This window comes from Phyllostomus hastatus, unplaced genomic scaffold, assembly GCF_019186645.2.
Source record: "Phyllostomus hastatus isolate PE091 unplaced genomic scaffold, TTU_PhHast_1.1 phas_scaffold_1066, whole genome shotgun sequence".
NCBI lineage: Eukaryota > Metazoa > Chordata > Mammalia > Chiroptera > Phyllostomidae > Phyllostomus > Phyllostomus hastatus.
Genome location: NW_025334004.1, coordinates 23,801,932 through 23,817,716, shown reverse-complemented (window position 1 = coordinate 23,817,716; position 15,785 = coordinate 23,801,932). Strand labels below are relative to the sequence as shown.

The 15,785-nt window shown below is 47.7% G+C and overlaps 1 protein-coding gene across 20 annotated transcripts in view; it reads left to right on the top strand.

Moving 5' to 3' along the window:
- ABLIM1 (actin binding LIM protein 1) overlaps positions 1-15,785 on the top strand; it is a 265,106-nt gene that overhangs the window by 116,290 nt on the left and 133,031 nt on the right. The gene's annotated exons all lie outside the window — the stretch shown is intronic.

The window sequence follows — 15,785 nt, the reverse complement described above, 5'->3', positions numbered from 1 at the left end:
AGAGACCTCTGAGGGACACGTGGGCTGGATGAGTGTCTGCTGCCCTGCTGGGCCGCCACTGAGGGTCAGAGTATCTGGGCCACCGCTGGGGATGGCACCTACTAGACCAGAGTCCAGTTATGCCATTCTTGCTCACCTGGAAAACACCGAGAGTGTGTGTGAAGGCTCCAGCCTGAACCTGTGAACCACACCAGTGGGCCTTCTGATCCCATCACAAAGGTTTTGAGGTGTGCTCTCTGCAAGACGTTTTGGGGAGAAGCTGGTACACTGAGAAGTTTCTACCTTCAGTAGGCTAATGCATCAGCCAGTGTTGGGAAGCTGACTGAGAATACAAATGGGGGGACAGAGGGGATACAATGAAGATAAACAATATTCAGCAGGGATTCAAAGGAAGAGTTAGTGCTTCAAGGAATTTTTAAAAGGGGGGTTTTATAGAACAGGGAGCATTCCAAGTGGCTTTGAGAGACTAAGTTTCTTACGGGAAGGAACGGTGTGTGGGTCAGCCTGCATCCGTACCACACTGTCTGCTGCACATTCTGCGAGCGCTGAATGAACTCGTAAGTGAACTTTTGGTGTGTGTGGGTGAGGGAGATGGTTATCCTTCAGGCTGATTCAGAACCTAATAAGAAGTAGGCAATCTAGATATAGAAACAAAATAAAACACAGTTCTTGTCCTCACATTCCAGCAAGGAACACAGGTTCATAAATAAGTGATTATGGTACGAAGTGAAAGGTGTTCAACAGAGAACTGTTAAAGTAACATGAAACCACAGTGCAGGGAGTGATTAATTCTGCCACAAGGTCATGGCGGTCCAGGCTTGGAGGGACGAATAGGAGTGCAGCAAGTGGGTAAAGAGAAAATTAGAAAAAGGTGGTCAAACAGGCAAAAGGCAGCGAAGCGCAACCCGGGCCTGAGGCAGGGGAGCCAGCCGGGTCTGGCAGGGGCTGCCGTGGGTCCCGTAGCCCAGCAATGGACCTCGGGAAGGGCGAGCAGAGGGCCCCGAGGGTCAGGGAGGGTTGCACGTGGTTGGAACTGGAGGCCGTCCCTACCGATGCCTCCAAGAATGAGGCGGGTGACCTGAATGGGTGGACGCAGGCCAACGGGCCAGACCTCCTAGTTTTTAAGAGCTACTGGAAATAGGGATTAGTGTGTCAATCTCCAGATGCTAACAATTGTTAACAAATGATTCAACTTTGTCTTCAAAAAATAATCTTTGTGTGGGCCAAACAAAGCATGTCTGTGGGCAGGAGTCAGCCAAAAGGCCTCTTCCAGATGTGGCCTGGGGCTTCCCACAGGGCTCGCCAGACCTGCCCGCAGCAAGAAACACAAGTTTTCGCTCAACAGGGCTCACGGCTGGTGCACGTATGCCCATAAATGGCGGAAATAAAAGCCACAGGGAACAATGCTGATCTTTACGCTCTGCTACGTTCCACTCTCTTTTTTCCCATCATGCTGGTCGTGATTCATGGATCTCATTTCGTGTTTCAGTGGGTCAACACCTGAAGTTTGAAGACCACTGGTTGACAGCATCTACACTCAAGTTTTATTGGATGAAAACAGAGTAAGGTCCATTGCTGAGCAACCACGTCTCCATCCTGTATGCCTTTATGATGAAGCTCACTAGGCCCGTGAGGCTGAGTTGGGTTTCTGCACTTGCGACTGGAGACGTTTTAACAAAATAATTTCAAAATCCTTTCTTGATGACTTCATCCTCAGCCGAAGTCGGCCAGGATTCGGTGCCATCTTTTTGGGTGCTGGAGGCAGTTAGGGACTGACCTGGCTGCTACATTCAGAGTGAAATGCTGCTCGGTTGAAGTCCAGCACAAAGTCCCAAGGGAACCCCCCTCAGGCCTCCTCAGTTCTAAGTTTGGTACTTCTGGACCTACTTTTTCACGCGGAAGAACTTTTCCCTGCTATCTGCGTCACTACTCCCAGACACGGTGCTCACCTGGTCCCCTTGCTTTTGCACCAAAGCTAAGGAAAGAAAGACAAGTTCAGGGCTTGGACAGCCTGTCACGTAGCACCTCACCCATCATTAGTGCAACAGCTCTTTGCCTCCGTCTGTTAGACTTCATGTGCTTATAGCTTTTGCTTTTGACATAGCAGAGCATTTCCAGCACTATTATAATGTGGGGGCTTTGGAGAGAGGCCACACCTCCGTCGGGAATGTCAGAGGCCAGCTGTGACAGCCAGCCTCCAGTGTGGCAGGAAAGGCATGGCCATTCTTTGGCTTCAGGGCGCGTCTGCCATCGTCTCTGTCTCGAGTCAGAAGCACCCCTGCTACGTGCAGCAGGGCTCAGAAAGAGCTTGGGCTTTTGGAACGAGAGCCCAAGAGGGGCTTGTCACCATCGGAAGGAGCTGCCATGATGAGAGACCCCCTAGGGAGGGGCTGTGCCAGCATGGAAACCACGGGACCACAAGGAGGCAGTACTGATATGGTGGGTTTGCATAGTAAGTAGGCAAGGAAGCCAGCTCCTAAACATGAGTGAAGCAACAAGGCCAGACAGTGAGCGGCAGCTTGTTGGGGCAGAGAGTAGCCGATACAGTGCCTTTGGGGATGGGGGACCAGTATAGTACAAGACGACCAGGGGCAGTGTTTGCAGACAAGATGGGAAGCCCTCTTTTTACAGGGCCTGGGGGCGGTCCCCTCCCAGGCACCGTGTGCAGGGGAGCAGCACCTCGGGGTTGTGCAGCCGTGGCCTGCGCACCCTTGCCCAGAAGCATGAGCTGCCGGGGAGCTGGGGTTGGTACCAGAGGAACCACCTCTCTGCCCCTTCCCAGAGGACAGAGAGCCAAGCTCTTACCCAGTGGGAGATTCAGTTCTCTTCCTCGGTGAAAACAGAACTGAGAATACCCACTTTTCTCTCCAGGTGGGGAGGTTTGATAAGTTATCTAATAAGTTTAAGCATTGAAAAAAATTATTGATAGATCTACATGAAAAAAACATAGATTGTCCCTCAGAAACTAGGCAAGTGGGAAAAAAGGAAATGATTTCATCTAGGAGGAGGGGAAAAAAAACATTGCATACGAGAGGGACTGTATCCTCAGGATGGACTACAGTCTAGCAGAACAGTAACAACATCCACACAGTGCCAACACTGAGCGCAGTAACCACAGAGTACAGTGTAGCCGTATTAGTAAGGGCAGTGTTCAAAGGTAATGGCTGAGTTGCATGCAGTGTTAAGAAACATAGCTAGAAGACTGGAAAAAGCACTGAAAGTTGAACACACCTGCCTGTTGGGATAGGGAATGAGGGGCAGGCAATTGGCATCATGCATCATAAGCATATTAGCTTTTTATGTATATAAGCCTATTTAAAACTTTTTAAGAGAATCCAGAGCTGTTACACTATATTAAATATACAGTATATATATTTACAATATATCACTCACAAAATATAATTCCAAATTATGAGACACATGAAAATAAAAAAACCAGGAAAATGCAAACCTTACTAAAGAGAAAAGGCAATTCTTAAAGGTTGATGCTTGCATAAGCCAGATGTTGGAATGATCAGATATGGATTTTAAAATGACTAGTATAGCTGTGTTCAGAAATGGGAAGGAAACATGACCAGAATGAGCTAACAAATAAGAAATCTCAGCCAAGAAATAGAATCATGTGAAGTTACAGAACTGAAATTATGAAAAAAGAACCATCAGGAAATTATAGAAGTGATGTATGAAATGAAATGTCTGAGATGAAAAAAATTACTGGCAGTTTAACAGAAGGCTCGAGAAATCATCAGTGAACTTGAAGACAGATCAGCAGAAATTATTCAGTTTGAAGAACAGAAAAAATAAAAATTTAAAAAATGAACAGAGCCTCAATATCTGTGGGACAATAGCAAAAAAGTTTAACATGGTTAATTGGAGTAGAAAAATATATGACTCAAAAGACTTTAATATATAGATTTAAGAATCTTACTGCAAAGAAAACCACACGTAGGCACATCATCATCAAATTATTTAAAAAATAAAAGTAAGGGGAAAATCTTACGAGAGAAAAAAGGCGTTACATGCAAGGGAACAAGAATACAAATGACTTATCCTCAGAAGCAATGGTGGCCAGAAAACAATGGAAGAGCGTCTTTGGGACACTCAAACTGTCAAGCCAGACTGCTGTATTCAGTGAAAATACTGTATTTGGCCGGGTATAATGCATTCCTATGTATACTGTGCACCCACGTTTTTGACCCAAACTTTCAGGAAAAAAACTTTTGTTTTAACTTTTTTAAAGATTTTATTTATTTATTTTTAGAGAGGGGAAGGAAGGGAGGAAGAGAGAGAGAGAAACATCAATGTGTGGTTGCCTCTCAGCATGGCCCGCACTGTGGACCTGGCCCGCAACCCAGGCATGTGTCCTGACTTGGGAATCAAACCTGTGACTTTTTGGTTCGCAGCCTGCACTCAATCCACTGAGCTACTCCAGCCAGGGCTGTTTTAACTTTTTAATTCAATTTGTATTTATTTATATTTTGAAACAAAACTAATTATAATATTCCAGGGTATTATTTTGTATATAGATATTGTCATAGCTTTCTAGAGTTATACTTTTAAGGCATAGTATAAATAAAATAATTAAAAACATTTATATAGCCCTGGCTGGTGTGGCTAGTGGATTGAGTGTTGGCCTGCTAACCAAAGAGTTTCAGGTTCGATTCCCAGTCTAGGGTACATGCCTGGGTTGTGGGCCAAGTCCCCAGTAGGGGGCACATGAGAGGCAATCGTACATCAATGTTTCTCTCCCTCTTTCTTCTTCCCTTCCCCTCTCTCTAAATATAAATAACTAAAATCCAAAAAAACCCCACTTATATAGATACAGAATTAGTACTACCCATGTATAATGCTCATCCTTGTTTTTCCCTCAAAAACTTGGGCAAAAAAGTGTACATTGTAAGTGGCAAAATATGGTATAAAGCATTTAGAAAAATCCTTCAAACTTCAAGAAGTAAATAAAATACTTCTGTTTTTTTAAACACATCAGAGAAACTGTCAAGATTAATAATTTATCTAAAGGTAAATTTTTTATTAGTTTCTCAAACTTTGGTAAAAATAAAGACACATGGGAGAAAAACCATACGCTCTTCATATCTTTATTGTCGGGATTAGTTTCAACGAGATAATATGTGTAAAACCTTCCAGGATGGCTCCTGCCATACAGCAGGTGCTCAATAAATGTTAACTGAAGGTCAGTTGGTCGGGAGAGTTTATTAAAGTAGTAGGGTGGGTAGGCGCAGAGCCCAAGCCAAGGGAACAGCTGACAATTCTTTGCAGAGACAGTGAGGCTCCGATATAGGCGGTGAGAAGCGTTAAAGTTGTGACTGATGGAGAGGCGGTGTCAAACAGCCTGTAGCGAGGATTTTCAGCAGAGACAAATTCAGAGCCTGAACTTGTGAAGCCTGGAATTTTCCATCTCTTTCTCATTTGTTGCTTGTGGCACAGTTGTTAACCCATTTGCCTTGGTGGCTTTGTAAAATTAGCCCTTAAGCCTTCAGGAGTTTATACTTTTGCCTGAAAAACAACTTGCATTTATGAGTGGGAGCTCTGTAACCGAACTGCCTGGGTTCAAATCCCAGCTCTACTGCCTGCTAATTATGTGACCTTGGCCAAATTACTTAACCTCCCTGTGTCTCAATGTCCTCACCAGAAACTAAGGACATTAACAGTACCAATTTCATAGGACTGTTGTGAAAACTAAATCAATCAATACATGTGAAGCATTTAAAACAATACCTGGCACATAGCAAGCACTCAGTAATTGTTTGTTCTTGCTGCTACTATTATTACTCCTCTTGGCTGAGTAAAACCAGGGCAGCGTGTTCATTGACGTGGAGTGATCAGATCAGCTTCGGGACCCAGGCAATGAAATAGGGCTGGGATAGGTGAGCTGAGGAACCAGGGAAGGCCACCGTTTCTGCTGGGCAGTCTCTTTGCAGCTTACCTCAAGCAAGCAAGACTTTGTAAAGCTTTGGCATGCCACGCTACTTCTGGACCACAGGAGTGGCTTCTGTGGCCGGTAATTCCTGCTCTCCGGTGATAGAACCCAAGGAAGGCTGCCTGCTGGGTTCTGGGTGCCCACATCCCCTTGGCAAGTGAGCTGATGACTCGAGTTGATCTTTATGCTGTGGAATGGAATGAGAGGTCTAATAATGATTTGGTGGAGGAGCGCGTGGCCCTTTTAAGAACGGTTGTTTTAAAGTGTCTGAGAGTGGAAGTCAGGTGTGCTTGGGATTCTGACCGGAGGGACCTGTCCACCCACTCCGCGGCAGTGCATCATCATGTCACACTCTGGGGACACCACACACTCTGGGGAGCCTTTTCCAAGGCTCTGGTGCCACCCCAACTCCTCCCACAGCTGGAAATTGTATTTCGCTGTATGGTTCTCATTCGGAGAAGTTTAGCCAGGGTTGACGTGAGATGCACCCATCTGTAAGCTCATCCCTTCAGCTTTTGTTCTTCTTTTTCTTTCTGGGTCAGAAATGTAAGCAATTGCTTTATCTTCTGTCATTAGTTGAGTTTATTGCCATCATCAAAATTACCTATTTGCAGCTACTGTTGGTGAACCCAAGGTATTCCACCAACTTTCAATATCACCCAAAGGCTGCTGCCGTGGAAGAGGGACAGAAAACCAAGGTAGCAAATAAATGAACATACTGAACACACGTTTATGGAGCACAGACCTTGTGCCAGAGGCTGTGCCAGACCCTGGGACGCTAATGCAATGACCCTGTGGCGGAGAACCTAGGATGCTGAGCTGGTGATACAAGGATTAAAGAGAGTGGACAGAGATGAAGGTGGGGAGGCAGGAAGACTGCCTTGAGTATGGCAGTTCAGGGAGAGACCGGAAGGAGAGGGACCCAGCCTTGCAAAGAGCTGGGAGACAGCCTTCTGGGAGAAGGGCACGTGCGCAGACCCTGAAGCCGCAGAGCCGGAGCTCGGGAGCCACGTGCAGAGGGCGGGAGAAGAGCCTGCGGAGGCGGGCGAGCTCTGTGGCCACAGTAGGACACCTTGGAGAGTGAGATGAGAGCCGCCTGGAGGGCTGCACTTGTGACATGATCTGCTTGGGTTATGTCCTGAAAAGGTCATTCTGAATGCTGCGTGGCAAAGAGATTGAACAAAGGAGTCAAAGACCCACAGGGCTTGAAGGCACAGACTCCGTGCCCTCCTCCTGACTGTCCCCTAAACCCTCCCTCCCACCCTGCTTGGTGAGGGAGCACGCACAGGCAGTGCCTGCTTCTGCGTTTCCGGCAAATCCCTGGTGCTGGTACTGGTGTTGACGCAGCTCTGGGTGAGCTGTGTTTGTGAGAACTCCCACGGGAGCTGGGAGCTGCGTCTGACGGTGCCTTTCAGGGTTTTTTTTATTTGTCTTTTTATGGGCTCTTTCCCAACAGAGGAGCAGAGATGAAATGATAATGAGGACATTTGTCAGGGTAGAGAAATGTTGGTGAAAACAAATACATACCTTCATGGGAGGAGTTCCTGTGTTAGTGAGGAGTTAGGAGTAGCAGGCAATGGTGGCACCGTGCCTGGGCTAACCCCCTTCACGGGGCCCTAACAGACTGTGACCCTGTCTCTTAACTTGTATGTGCATAAATGGCTCCCCTGGAACCACGGTCCCTCCAACTCCTGGAGCCAGGACGGAGGTGACCCCTGAGCAGTCCCTAAAGGTGTGGCGCTCTGCCAGCACGGTCCAGACTGAAGCCACTGCCCAGTCCTCTGACTCGACCCATTTCTAAAGGAAATTGCTGTGCAGGGACAATTTGAGATCCCTGGGTGACCTTACAAAGCTGTATCAAATTTCCGAAGGGATTTTGTTATCCTTCAGAAATTCCTGCTCATACAGGTTAGTGACAGTCTCTGCTGACCTTCAGCTGACACGGGCATCTGTGTGCCGGGCTGGTGCTGTCAGGGCCCCCAGGAGGAAATGACCTGGCGTTGTCTCCACATCCACCCTGCGCAGTAGAACCTGTATTCGTAGCGTCTCTACCGTCTCAGGCAGGTGGAGGCACGTGGCAGGGGAGGTGGGGCCAGGAATCTGGCCTCCTAACTCCTAATCCGAGATCCTTTCTAATTACAGTTTTGGAGGAGAGGTGGGTCTTTGTACAAATGACTGTCCTCCAAAGCCCAATTAGTAAGTGCTGTCAGAGAGAGGTGAGGGGAGGTCAGAGAAAGGCGAGGGGAGGTTCGTTAGCAAGTGCGTTGGAGAGTGGCCACACCTTGAGTGGCACCCCAGCCTCCAGGTGTGGCTAAGGAGTCACTCTTTCAGAAGGAAGAGGAGAAGGCGCCACGCCGAATTTAAATCCCTTTCTAAAAGTAACCTTTATATAGAGAAGGCAGGTGTAACACATCAGGGCAAACGCATCACGTGATTACCAAGGAGGAAATTTCAGTCTGAATTATTGTAACCCTAGCACCTCTGTGCTTTGGGAGAATCAGATTAACTGGATTTGAGCCTGGGCTATTTCTATAATCAGGAGCCCGGCTGACCGATGGCTGACAGTGTCTTTTATATTTGGAGGAATAGTGAAGACCTATCGCGTTGTCTCAGAAAAGGTAGAGCGGGCCTAGGGACATCATGCGAGTGGACAGCCGCAGGTGGCGGGGAAGCCACGACAGAGCCGTCCTGTGCCCACCTGCTGGGAGTGTTTGCATTAAGGCAGCCCTGTGCTTCATGCCCAGTGGTAATTCCGCTTACCAAACCGATGTGGTCTAGGAAAATTAGGTCGTGGGAGCAATTACAGAGAGGAAGCGTGTTGGACAACTAATGACAGGGCAGCAGTGTGTAGCTTCTAGGAACTACCACTTGCCACAGCAGGAAATGGACTTTTTAGGTAAACTGCAAATTAAGCACGCTCTGCATTTATTTAAGCTCTGGAGTTTCTCGTTTCCTAGGCCCCTAACTAGTGCCATTCTAGCACAAAGAGAGGAGGGAGGAGGTGGAGAGAAGCAGTGGGAGCGGAGCGCATACCACTCCGGGACGTGTGCACAATTAAGTGGGAACCAGTGGGGCAGAAGCAGAGAAAACAGTCTAGGTAATGAAGCAGTCACTCTGAAGCGCAGACTCCCGGGAGAACACGCGGAAACCAGCCCCACCAGAGGAATACCGCTCTGGGACTGCACATCCACGCCAGGCCTCCGCTCTGGGGGAGGGCGGAGGGCCCTGTTCACAGAGGGCCGCGTTTCCTTGCTGTATCGCTCTTCCCATAAACTGCCGCAGCCTGGAACAATTTCTTTTGAGATTTGAAGTGGTATTTCCCATCGGCTTATTTACTGGCAGGTGCTACCTTTGGGATTGTGACGCAGCTGAGTGCTCACCACTTCTGAGCTGGGGTCACCAGAATGCAGTCGGTGCATTGCACTAGCTTGATTTCCTTCTGAGCTGGACACAGCCTTCCTGCAGAAATCCCCTACACGAGGCTCCAGATCACGGCCTCTGGGGTCAGAGGACTTCTTAACTGTGTGATCTTAAACAAGCTGTCCAGCTTGGTCTTGGGGGCCTCCTCTGTGGTGCAGGAATAATAAGACAGCACCCCCATAAGGCATTTGTGAGGATTGTCTGTGATTGCAGGTGTGAATTAGTGACTGCAGTGCTTGGAACATAATAAATGTCCAACAAGTTCTACCTGTTATAATAATACAATGGAGTTATTCATCGAGATATCTTCAGTTCAGCTTCACGTGGGCGATGCCCCAGAAGCGGTTTTGGGTAACCATATTTTCTCTGACCCACACATTGAACTGAGAAGTACAGAGTGACAATGTAATATATTTGATCTGTGAAATCAGAAGTATCCCAGGAATTTGGAGGAATTGACCACTGGGCTCGCAGTTCTGTAAGGCCAGGACTGATGCATTGAGAAACGAAAGCAGAGTGAACACAAAACAAGAGAAAATGAAGTGCTGGGTGACAGTGCAGGTATTTAGTGCTGAAGGATTTACGGGAAAATGAGACACTGGATCAATAGACGCCACAGTGAACACTTCGGAGCAGAGCCAGGTCGGGCCCTGGGAATCTGGAGTCAGGTTTGATTTGGACAGATGAGGAGAGGAGAGGCCATTCCAAGCGACGCCTGCACAGGGGGAGGGGTGGGTGAGGAACCTGGGGAAATGAGGATCGCAGACCGGGGAGTGGTCAGAAGACCCAGCCATGGAGAGATTTGCATATGAACGTGACAGTAGAGTATGTGAGTGCGCTTTCCTTGGGGCGGGGCAGCCTGCGTGTAACACCACTTAGCACAGTGGTGAGCACTCAGCAAGTGCGGTTCTTAGGTGTCCGCACAGCCAGCAGGGGCTGTGTTACTGAAGTCTCCAAGGCGAGGCAGAGAACGTCAGACTTGATGTGCTGGGGTCGGGAGAGTTACCAGAAAATTCTCGTTATTGTTTTTATTTTAACAAAGTTTATTTCTGGAATAGTTTTAGATTTCTAGAATATATTTGAAAAGATAGTGCAGTTTTCTATGTATTATACCTAACAACCAGAATCCCATACTAGTAACAGCTTGCAGGAACATAATACTTTTTTTTTATAATGTATGACCCAATATTGATACACAGGGTCTGGCCAAAGGAAGGCCTGCATGAGCGTGGTTGGTAGGGTAATAATGTGGGTGTAATAATTTATAGTTTTAATTTGAACATTTCACCTCAAGTGTCACATGGTGTGCCTGAGTGTGATATTGTTATGTTATGGAGTCACATGCTTATTTTTATTTTGTAATAAGAGTTTGTAATTAAAAAGGGGCGTTATTTGTGCCACCCCTGTATTATCGAGTCCATACTTGATTCATATTTCCTTAGTTTTATCGGATGTCCCTCTTTCGTTCTGGGGTCCCTTCCAGGATACCACATTACATTTAGTCATCACGTCATCTTAGGCTCCTCTTGACTGTGACAAGAGGACTGCCCTCCTTGTTTTGGATGACCTTGGCAATTTTGAAGAGTACTGGTCCAGTTTTTGTAGGATGTCCCTCACTTTGGGAATTTTCTCATGATCAGACTAGGGTTCTGGATTTCTATGGAAGAAAGATCACAGAGGCAAAGAGCCAACGTTCATTATATGCTATCAAAGGTATATGCTGTCAGTGTGACCGACCATCACTGTTGAAGCTGACCTTGACCACCTTGCTGAGGTAGTGTTGGTCAGATCTGTCCAGCACAAAGTTAGCTTTCCCTTGTTTCTATACCGTCCTCTTTGGAGAGGAGTCACTGGGTGCAGCCCGCACTGGACGGGTGGGGAGACGAAGGAGCCAGGGAGTAGGAAACGCAGCAGCCCAAGGAAAAGGAGTGGAGGGCTAGACTCCTGTGGTGAGAGGAGGGGTGACTAAGGAGTGTGAGAGCAAAGTTTAGTGGGAGATGAAGAAGAGGGCAGAATCCAGGGTGACAGCTAGGTTCCAGGCGTCACTGATTAGGGGATTGTTTGGGTGTGGCGAGCACCGCGTTAGTTTACTGTCAATTCTGCACTTCTTGGCTGTGTCACCTGGGCTGAATCACTCTGTTCCTCTGAGTTGCAGTTGCCCCTTTGTAAAAGGAGGTTAGCGGTCCTGTTCTTCCCACCCCGAGGAGCTCTCGTGAGAGTAAAACGAGATGATGCAGATGTATCACGCACACGGCTCGGGCGTGGTTTCAAAGGCTGAGTGAAGCAGCGATGATGCTATTGAGAGAGAAGGGCACTTGGGAAGAGGCATTTGATACCTGGGGGATTCTGAGTATTTCAGGGAACCTGGGGCAAGTTGTAATTCACACGGAGTAGTCATGGGTTTGTGACAGTCACCTGCTAAGAAGATGCATTTCAAGCATGCCTTCTCAGATGTTCTGTTTCTGCTGGTCTAGCCCCAGGGGTTGTCACTGCAATGGAAGTAGCTCGGGCAAGAGGACGCTGGTTCGGGACTAGGAAGAAGGGCTCTGCTGAATCTCTGTGACCTTCCTCTTGGGGGCACCGAAGGTTTCTGGGATTTCCTTAATGGTCTGACTCCCCCAGTCTCATCACCGGAGACATCGAATAGGCATTTCAAAAGTAATGCATCCAAAATGAAACTTTGGTTCCTGTTGGGCACCGGAGGTTCGGTGGGATATGACCATTTCTCTTGACTGTGAAAGACAGTGTGAAACTTCCCAGCCTTGTCAGAGGCTGTTTTCCCTGAGTGGGCGGAGTCCCTGCAAACTGGATGTGAGGCAGTGGAGGAATTGCTTTACCTTTTCAGACAAATACACTGCTGGCTCTCCCCACATTATTTCCTCGTTATTCAGGAAGTGTCCAGCCACGCTTCTGGTTTTTCGTTGTTACTACTGTTGTGTTAGCAGTGCACTGAGGAGCCGTGGAGGGCGTTAACCGCGTCTGCCCCAGCGCCGGGAGGCCCGAGTGCCCGGCCAGTCGCTCACTGGTGACTCTGGGTAAGGAAGATAAGTTCTTTGCTCCTCATTTTCCTTCTCAGTAGAATAAGCAGGGACCACCCGGGCTCTGAAAGATGGAGAGATTAAGTAAAAATGAGCGGTAGAGCCAGCTGGCAAATAAGAGGAACGTGGAATTAATGTCGCCGCTATACTGCAACTGACTCGGCATATTTCAAAAATGTAGAATTGAGCCAAGGAACATACTTTTGGTAGAAACCAAACTGCCAAACGCTGTTATGTAAATTGAACCTCTTTATTAATCTTTGAAAAGGAGAGAGAGTCTTTTGTCTACACCAATCTGATTGGGATGAAATAAACACTGAGTCTCTGTCGGCCTTTGGGCTCTGTCATTCTCGGGTAAGAACAGCCCGATTCTTCTCAGGCAGGGTGTTCTGACGTGTGTCTGCCTGGGTTGACGGGACGACGGAGAGGTGGGCGAATGCGGCAGAGTCTCTGCTCATCTCGGAGTGAGAGCGAAAGTTCGTCTCTGGGCCTGGAGGACTTCACAGTGTCAAATGTGTCTCCAGAGGGAAATGCTTGCAAAACGCAGATGCCGAGCCCAGTTCTGACCTTTGCAGCCGGTGCCAGCAGTGGCCCTGGCACCTTCGTTCAGACAAGGGAAAGAGCCAAGGAGTGAAACGATATTTTCCTTTCCTCATCATTACTCAGCATGGGCCGCTTGCTTAGCTATAAAAAATTCGAGTGTTGAGAGAAACGGCAGTGCTAGTGCTTATCCGAAAAGGCATTCTCCCTTGTCATCCGGAGTCCTGCTGTGTGCAGCATTGTTTCCAGAGAGGCTGGTCTCGTGGATTCCTCTCTCACCCCCACTCTTGTCTGCAGCTTGCTCTCAGCCATATTGTCTGAATTCTAAAGGAAAATCGTTCCTAAAGTCTAGCATGCCCAAGAATCACCCAAGGAACTCACTGACACAGTACATCTCCAGCTCCATTTGGTGGGGCTGAGGTGCCTGCATTTTCCTGTGTGGCCAGCACACGGGCTCTGTTTGCTGGGATAGGCAGAGCCACCTGGAGGATTACACGTGGGTGCCATGCCCAGCTGCGTGACTGTTGCACACACTGTGTCTGCTCCCTTTGTAAGCCGAGCCCTAGCTGCCACTTTTAGAACTGCCCTTGAGCTTGACCTCCGCTAAATAAATTACTGCCTGACTTATAACAGTCATCACCCGACTTACAACAATTTTCTGATTTAGTCACATAGGATGGCAGGAGCACGAACTTGGGAGTCAGAAAGACCTGGCCGTAGATCTTTGAGCTTACTGTTACTTGGGCAGGCTGTTCACCTTCTCTGAGGCTCTATTTTCTCATCTGTCAAATGGGAATAATATTACCCACTTCACAGGGAGCGGGGTGGTAGGAGAGGAGAGGGAGGGAGAGAGATGAGGAGAGACAGGACGTAATGAAATGACTTCTGTGTAAGCACCTAACACTGTGCCTGGTATTTAGTAGATGCTCAGTAAATAGTAGTTTCCTCCATTCTTATAGGAAGCAGGAATTAACTTTTTTTTAAAATAGAAAAATTTATTGTGGTGATAACTACAATGTAACTATGTGGGGCTTTTTTGCCTTTGATCTTTATTTATTAATCAATTAATTTATTATTTTTAATAGATTTTATTTATTTATCTTTAAAGGGGAAGGGAAGTAGAGAGGGAGAGAAACATCAACGTATGGTTGCCTCTCAAGCGCCCCCTGCTGGGAACTGGCCTGCAACCCAGGCACGTGCCCTGACTGGGAATCTAACAGCGACCCTTTGGTTCATAGGCCCGCGCTCAGTCCACTGAGCTACACCAGCCAGGGATATTTATTTATTTTTAATTATTTTATTGTTGTTCAATTACAGTTGTCCACATTTTTCCCCCACCACTCCCCCCCACCCCAGCCAAACCCACCTCCCTCCCTTGCTTCCCCCCTCCCCCTTGGTTTTGTCCAAGTGTCCTTTATAGTTGTTCCTGAAAACCCTTCCCCCATCGTTCCCTCCTGCTCCCCTCTGGCTGTTGTTATATTGTTCTTAATTTCAGTGTCTCCGATTATATGTTGCTTGCCTTTTTCTTTTGTTGATTATGTTGCAGTTAAAGGTGAGATCATGTGGTATTTGCCCCTTACCACCTGGCTTACCTCACTTAGCATAACGCTCTCCAGTTCCATCCATGCTGTCGCAAAGGGTAGGAGCTCCTTCTTTCTCTCTGCTGTGTAGTGTTCCATTGTATAAATGTACCATAGTTTTTTGATCCACTCGTTTACTGATGGGCACTTAGGTTACTTCCAGCTCTTGGCCATTGTGAATTGTGCAGACGCAGGAATTAACTTAAAAGAGACACTCACATATTCTCCACTAGCACTTGAAGCACACGTTGTTAGCAGAAACTTTTTTTTAATGTCCAGATGACATTAAAAATCAGTGGTTGTGTAGAGATCTCGAAAGGATGCTTCTCCTTAACCCCTTCAGATCACCCTGGCTTCTGTTGCAGACACGGGCTCCCAAGAGAGGCCCCGGCGGGCAGATAAGGAAATGCAGGTGTAAGGCAATGTCGGTACTTTTGCCGGACACTCCCGGGGTCCAGCGCAGAGAATTCGGATCAGGTGTTCAGCACAAAACAACACCTGTTCCTCCTCTCAATCTCACAAGAAGAACCTTGTTTCTGAGAATTTAGCTGATAATGGACTATTTGGACTGTCTTGTTCAAGCTCTTTCCAGGCGGAATGAGAACATGACCGTGGCCTGAGGGGAACAAGGAGCTATTATGCTTGCAGTGGACGCGAGCTCCTGGCTATAGGTGCTTTTCCAAGTTCAGTTTCAGGAATATCTGCCCACATCTCCCCCTCGTCCAATTCAGTTTTACTGTGTGAGAAAAAAAAAATCGTCTTTGTTCTTTGTGGAGGTTGATTCATTTTAGGTTCATTGTTCTTGTCCCACATCACACTCAAGCAGCTACTTATATAAAACATTTGGTATGGCACACGGTTCAGATCAGAAAAGGAACTTAGTAGCAAAAGGGGCCTCTGCCTTCTCTAGCTGGAGAAACGGCAGGGTGAATGAGGACCCGTGGCTAAATCAAGGCCACAGGTGTTCTCTCGCTGATGGCTCTCTGCGGTTTGTAGAGAGGAGGCTGTACATTGTATGGGCCCCCCGCCCCTCCCCCACAGGGCACCAGCAGTGCTGTCTGCCAGCCACTCTGGGAACTGAGAAGCCAGTCTCTGCAGCCCCATCCATGATTTCAGGGCCTGCAAAGACCTTCGGAATCACCTGGCCCAGCCCCCTTTGTTTTGCAGGAGAGGAAACTGAGGTTCAGAGAAGGCCACGTGGTTACCGATTTTTTTTAAACTACTGCCTGCAATGTTTGTATCAGGAACTGTGCACATAGTAGGAGTCTC